This window comes from Nomia melanderi, unplaced genomic scaffold (assembly GCF_051020985.1).
Source record: "Nomia melanderi isolate GNS246 unplaced genomic scaffold, iyNomMela1 scaffold0737, whole genome shotgun sequence".
NCBI lineage: Eukaryota > Metazoa > Arthropoda > Insecta > Hymenoptera > Halictidae > Nomia > Nomia melanderi.
Window position 1 is genome coordinate 7,501 of NW_027475851.1, and position 7,500 is coordinate 15,000.

A 7,500-nucleotide genomic window follows, 5' to 3' on the forward strand; every position below is an offset into this window, starting at 1 on the left:
TAAAAAGGAGCGAAAGATACATACATATATATATATAAGTGTACGAGTTCAATTTCTGCACACACTCGATACACAAGAGAAATAATATTATATATACAGAGGAGGAAGGAGCGATAAACGTGCAACAACGCTTCCTCGTGAAAAATACTTGAACGATCATGCACAGAGAGGTATCTCGATACCTGCTCTGCTGTATGACTAGACGGCTTACGCGCGGAGAGTTCATCTCCCGTCCGTCGGAAATTTCGAACGGCTTACGCGCGGAGAAATACACTTCTCCCGTCCGTCGAAATTTTTTTTTTTTACTTTGAACAAGGCGCATAGAGCCCGCCGAACCACGATTTCCGTGCGTCTTACATCTTTCGACGATGGGACGATCCACGCGAAGAGTTGTTTCGTGCTCGCGCGAGGTGCGATAGCGTCGATTCGCTTTTCTGTACGGGGAGAAATAGAACGATGAGTTGACTTATCGGGTCTTCGTTGGAATTACCGTCGCTGGCATTGTAAACTCCAGATGACCTTGTGATTCCTTCGTCGGGCACTGGTAAAGGGTGGCGATGATTCGTTCTATAATAGAAATACCCGTCGTAGCGATTCGGCCGAGACACCCGCCACGAAACACTCTCTCGTCGTGGAATCCCCGCGTCGGAGAGTAAAACGCGCGAAGGCTTACTATGAGAGAAGAAATAGTATATGCCGGTGGTTCGCGTGTGTAGGCTCTATACGAAATTGCGATTCAAGAGAGTAGGAAAAGACGCGATGAACCACGATTTCCGTGCGTCTTACGTCTCTCGACGATGGGACGATCCACGCGAAGAGTTGTTACGTGCTCGCGCGAGGTGCGATAGCGTCGATTCGCTTTTCTGTACGGGGAGAAATAGAACGATGAGCTGACTTATCGGGTCTTCGTTGGAATTACCGTCGCTGGCATTGTAAACTCCAGATGACCTTGTGATTCCTTCGTCGGGCACTGGTAAAGGGTGGCGATGATTCGTTCTATAATAGAAATACCCGTCGTAGCGTTTCGGCCTAGTCACCCGCCACGAAACACTCTCTCGTCGTGGAATCCCCGCGTCGGAGAGTAAAACGCCGAAGGCTTACTTATGAAACTTACGTCTCTCGACGATGGGACGATCCACGCGAAGAGTTGTTACGTGCACGCGTATGGTGCGATTGCGTCGATTCGCTTTTCTGTACGGGGAGCAATAGAACGTTGAGTTGACTTATCGGGTCTTCGTTGGAATTACCGTCGCTGGCATTGTAAACTCCAGATGACCTTGTGATTCCTTCGTCGGGCACTGGTAAAGGGTGGCGATGATGCGTTCTATAATAGAAATACCCGTCGTAGCGTTTCTTCCGAGTCAACCCGCTCACGAAACACTCTCTCGTCGTGGAATCCCCGCGTCGGAGAGTAAAACGCGAATTCATAGTATGGAAACTTACGTCTCTCGACGATGGGACGATCCACGCGAAGAGTTGTTACGTGCACGCGTATGGTGCGATTGCGTCGATTCGCTTTTCTGTACGGGGAGTAATAGAACGTTGAGTTGACTTATCGGGTCTTCGTTGGAATTACCGTCGCTGGCATTGTAAACTCCAGATGACCTTGTGATTCCTTCGTCGGGCACTGGTAAAGGGTGGCGATGATGCGTTCTATAATAGAAATACCCGTCGTAGCGTTTCTTCCGAGTCAACCCGCTCACGAAACTCTCTCTCGTCGTGGAATCCCCGCGTCGGAGAGTAAAACGCGAATTCATACTATGAAAACTTACGTCTCTCGACGATGGGACGATCCACGCGAAGAGTTGTTTACGTGCACGCGTATGGTGCGATTGCGTCGATTCGCTTTTCTGTACGGGGAGAAATAGAACGTTGAGTTGACTTATCGGGTCTTCGTTGGAATTACCGTCGCTGGCATTGTAAACTCCAGATGACCTTGTGATTCCTTCGTCGGGCACTGGTAAAGGGTGGCGATGATGCGTTCTATAATAGAAATACCCGTCGTAGCGTTTCTTCGGAGTCAACCCGCTCACGAAACTCTCTCTCGTCGTGGAATCCCCGCGTCGGAGAGTAAAACGCGAATTCATACTATGAAAACTTACGTCTCTCGACGATGGGACGATCCACGCGAAGAGTTGTTTACGTGTACGCGTATGGTGCGATTGCGTCGATTCGCTTTTCTGTACGGGGAGAAATAGAACGTTGAGTTGACTTATCGGGTCTTCGTTGGAATTACCGTCGCTGGCATTGTAAACTCCAGATGACCTTGTGATTCCTTCGTCGGGCACTTGGTAAAGGGTGGCGATGATGCGTTCTATAATAGAAATACCCGTCGTAGCGTTTCTTCCGAGTCAACCCGCTCACGAAACTCTCTCTCTCGTCGTGGAATCCCCGCGTCGGAGAGTAAAACGCCGAAGGCTTACTATGAAACTTACGTCTCTCGACGATGGGACGATCCACGCGAAGAGTTGTTACGTGCACGCGTATGGTGCGATTGCGTCGATTCGCTTTTCTGTACGGGGAGTAATAGAACGTTGAGTTGACTTATCGGGTCTTCGTTGGAATTACCGTCGCTGGCATTGTAAACTCCAGATGACCTTGTGATTCCTTCGTCGGGCACTGGTAAAGGGTGGCGATGATGCGTTCTATAATAGAAATACCCGTCGTAGCGTTTCTTCCGAGTCAACCCGCTCACGAAACTCTCTCTCGTCGTGGAATCCCCGCGTCGGAGAGTAAAACGCGAATTCATACTATGAAAACTTACGTCTCTCGACGATGGGACGATCCACGCGAAGAGTTGTTTACGTGCACGCGTATGGTGCGATTGCGTCGATTCGCTTTTCTGTACGGGGAGAAATAGAACGTTGAGTTGACTTATCGGGTCTTCGTTGGAATTACCGTCGCTGGCATTGTAAACTCCAGATGACCTTGTGATTCCTTCGTCGGGCACTGGTAAAGGGTGGCGATGATGCGTTCTATAATAGAAATACCCGTCGTAGCGTTTCTTCCGAGTCAACCCGCTCACGAAACTCTCTCTCGTCGTGGAATCCCCGCGTCGGAGAGTAAAACGCGAATTCATACTATGAAAACTTACGTCTCTCGACGATGGGACGATCCACGCGAAGAGTTGTTTACGTGCACGCGTATGGTGCGATTGCGTCGATTCGCTTTTCTGTACGGGGAGAAATAGAACGTTGAGTTGACTTATCGGGTCTTCGTTGGAATTACCGTCGCTGGCATTGTAAACTCCAGATGACCTTGTGATTCCTTCGTCGGGCACTGGTAAAGGGTGGCGATGATGCGTTCTATAATAGAAATACCCGTCGTAGCGTTTCTTCCGAGTCAACCCGCTCACGAAACTCTCTCTCGTCGTGGAATCCCCGCGTCGGAGGGTAAAACGCGATATATAATAGTATATGCCAGTGGTTCGCGCGCGTCGTCTCTGAGATACGCGGTCGACAGAGTTCCGAAAACACGTGATGTGCCACGATTTCCGTGCGTCTTACATCTTTCGACGATGGGACGATCCACGCGAAGAGAACGTTCGTGCTTGCGTGAGGTGCAACAGCGTCGATTCGCTTTTCTGTACGGGGAGAAATAGAACGTTGAGTTGACTTATCGGGTCTTCGTTGGAATTACCGTCGCTGGCATTGTAAACTCCAGATGACCTTGTGATTCCTTCGTCGGGCACTGGTAAAGGGTGGCGATGATTCGTTCTATAATAGTAATACCCGTCGTAGCGTTTCGACCGATGTCACCCGCCACGAATGTCTCTCTCGACGTGGAAACCCCGCGCCGAAGAGTAAACGCGAAGGCTTACCATACGAAAGAAAACGGTATTATACGCCTGTGGTATGTGCGTCTCGGCTCTGTGATACGCGATCGGCAGAGTTACAAAAAAACGTTGATGGGCCACGATTTCCGTGCGTCTTACATCTTTCGACGATGGGACGATCCACGCGAAGAGTAGTTACGTGCTCGCGCGAGGTGCGATAGCGTCGATTCGCTTTTCTGTACGGGGAGAAATAGAACGATGAGTTGACTTATCGGGTCTTCGTTGGAATTACCGTCGCTGGCATTGTAAACTCCAGATGACCTTGTGATTCCTTCGTCGGGCACTGGTAAAGGGTGGCGATGATTCGTTCTATAATAGAAATACCCGTCGTAGCGATTCGGCCGAGACACCCGCCACGAAACTCTCTCTCGTCGTGGAATCCCCATGTCGGAGAGTAAAACGCGAAGGCTAACTATATAAGAAACATATAGTATTATTTATGCCTGTGGTTCTCCGTTTGTCCTACTCTCAGATACGCGACTCGGAGAGTTACGAATAATCGTGATGGACCACGATTTCTGTACGTCTTACATCTTTCGACGATGGGACGATCCACGCGAAGAGATCATTCCTGCTTGCGTGAGGTGCGATAGCGCCGATTCGCTTTTCTGTACGGGGAGAAATAGAACGATGAGTTGACTTATCGGGTCTTCGTTGGAATTACCGTCGCTGGCATTGTAAACTCCAGATGACCTTGTGATTCCTTCGTCGGGCACTGGTAAAGGGTGGCGATGATTCGTTCTATAATAGAAATACCCGTCGTAGCGATTCGGCCGTGTCACCCGCCACGAAAATCTCTCTCGTCGTGGAATCCCCGCGTCGTAGAGTAAACGCGAAGGCTTGCTATAGAAGACTATAGTTTATACGCCTGTGGTTCACCGGTTGCCTGCTCTCCGGGGTACGCGATCGCGCAGGAGTTACGGAAGAACTTGATGGGCCACGATCTCCAAGCGGCTATATCTTTCGACGATGGGACGATTCACGCGAAGAGAACGTTCGTGCATGCGTGAGGTGCGATAGCGTTGATTCGCTTGTCTGTACGGGGAGAAATAGAACGATGAGTTGACTTATCGGGTCTTCGTTGGAATTACCGTCGCTGGCATTGTAAACTCCAGATGACCTTGTGATTCCTTCGTCGGGCACTGGTAAAGGGTGGCGATGATTCGTTCTATAATAGAAATACCCGTCGTAGCGTTTCGACCGATGTCACCCGCCACGAAATTCTCTCTCGTCGTGGAATCCCCGCGTCGGAGAGTAACCGCCGAAGGCTTGCTATAGAAGACTATAGTTTATACGCCTGTGGTTCACCGGTTGCCGGCTCTCCGGGGCACGCGATCGCGCGAAGGTTACGGAGGGACGTGAAGCGCCCGAGCAATGAAACGTCCGCAGGAGGAAACGAGCAACCGCCGAACATTGTTTCGCGACGTTTCCATAATGTATTGTCGTTTCGCTCGCATCCCGCTTCTTTCCCCTAGTTTCCTCGACGCGTAGTTTCGCAGCCTTAGTGGACGAATCATTCTCGATTCGAGGAAAGATATGCAGTGGGGCGTGCAATGAGCCCGCCAGAGACCACGATCTCCAATGCGTCTTTACATCTTTCGACGATGGGATGATCCACGCGAAGAGAACGTTCGTGCTTGCGCGAGGTGCGTTAGCGTCGATTCGCTTTTCTGTACGGGGAGAAATAGAACGATGAGTTGACTTATCGGGTCTTCGTTGGAATTACCGTCGCTGGCATTGTAAACTCCAGATGACCTTGTGATTCCTTCGTCGGGCACTGGTAAAGGGTGGCGATGATTCGTTCTATAATAGAAATACCCGTCGTAGCGATTCGGCCGAGTCACCCGCCACGAAACTGTCTCTCTTTCGTCGTGGAAACCCCGCGTCGGAGAGTAAAACGCGCGAAGGCTGTGACTGTAACATATATATATACAGTATACAATGCCTGTGGTTTTTGCGCGTGTCGGCTCTTCGGTATACGCGATCGGCCAGAGTTACGGAGGGACGGTGAAGCGCACGAGAAATTGAAACGGCCGCACGATTGGAACCGAGCAACCGTCGAACATTGTTTCGCGACGTTTCCATAATGCGTTTTCGTTTCGCTCGCATACCGCTTCTTTTCCCCTAGTCTCTGAGACGCGTTTTCGAGCCGTTCTTCTACTATCGATTCTCGTAGAGAGAAGGGACCGGGTAGTCTGGAAGTGGAACCCGCATCTTGCGTGTACCGTACACGGAATTGAGAGGACCGGCCGTGAAGCTCGTTTTAAAGCCGTGCGTCTGACACCCAACTCTTGCGCGCCAATTTCGCGGCAAGAGATAATATGGGACGAATGACCGGCAAAGAGCCAGCTGTGAAGTCTGTTTTTTTAATCGAATCCGTGGACGTGTGTATGCCGTAGCGTCGCTCGTCGTGTTCGTTCATGGTCGTTCCGAGAGAAAGAACGAAAGCGGTAACGAAGGGACCGGCCGTGAAGCTCGTTTTAAAGCCGCGCGTCTGACACCCAACTCTTGCGCGCCAATTTCGCGGCAAGAGATAACATGGGACGAATGACCGGCAAAGAGCCAGCTGTGAAGTCTTTTTTCATTATTTGCTTTCAATCGATCGATCGGTACGATTCGTGCAACGTTTCGCGCGATGCGACGCGAAAACATGCGCGCAACAATAGATGCGTCTGATCGGAAGAACGCGAGGGTCGACTGCACGCGATGGATTCAGTATCGGGTAGGATACAAAATATATCCCCGTCGTTTCCACGCGTGCGAGTCTTCTGCGTCTTTCGCGGGTTTTTGAATGCACTATACGCCCGGAACGTCGAGAAATATATACATATTACTTGAACGTTTTTCGTCTCGAAAGGCTTCGGTGTCGTCTCCAAGGCGACGCCTGAATCTCCTTCGCGCGCTGGTCGGAGATTCAGGTATCAACTTTTATCTTCTCTTTGAAAGAAGAGAGATATTAGGTCGAACAAATGAGAATAAAATTATATATGTGAAATATAAAATTTATACGATTACCCTGAACGGTGGATCACTTGGCTCGTGGGTCGATGAAGAACGCAGCTAATTGCGCGTCAACGTGTGAACTGCAGGACACATGAACATCGACATTTCGAACGCACATTGCGGTCCACGGATACAATTCCTGGACCACGCCTGGCTGAGGGTCGTTTACGTACCATACACTGCTTGCGTAGCTCTGTCAAATCCCCGCCGTCGTTCACCTCTTCGGATCGAACGTTTTTTTACCGAAGGGCGCAAAGAACGTTTCTGAGTCGGGTTAAGAGAAGGATGCTACGTACGAGCGAACGATGGGTGTCTCGTCGGCGTTTGTCGCGGACACGCGAAAATTCTGTGAATTTCACGGACAGTGTACGTTCTAGTTGTTGCAAAACGATCGGAATCGTTTGTATGGACTCGCGTGAGTGTTCGCGGCGTCGTGCGTCGTTCAATTACGACCGCCCGCGGATACCGCTCCACTGCGATATGGATCTGAGCGACAACTTTTTCGGCTGTTCGTGAGATGAACGGTTTCGTGTGTTTAGAAAAATTTTTTTTCCCGCGCTCCCGACGTCACCTGAAATGATGCGTCAGAGGTGAAAGAAAATATTAAGAAGTCGAGAGAGAGAGAGACTACACACGTTTTATTCATATTTTGTATACCGTGC

At 50.2% G+C, this 7,500-nt stretch overlaps 1 non-coding gene across 1 annotated transcript; it reads left to right on the plus strand.

Moving 5' to 3' along the window:
* Nucleotides 1-6,847: 6,847 nt before the first annotated feature.
* LOC143176685 (5.8S ribosomal RNA) lies at nucleotides 6,848-7,002 on the plus strand. The gene has a single exon (XR_013001205.1). It is a non-coding gene; the product is annotated as a 5.8S ribosomal RNA (ribosomal RNA).
* The last annotated feature ends 498 nt before the right edge of the window (nucleotides 7,003-7,500 follow it).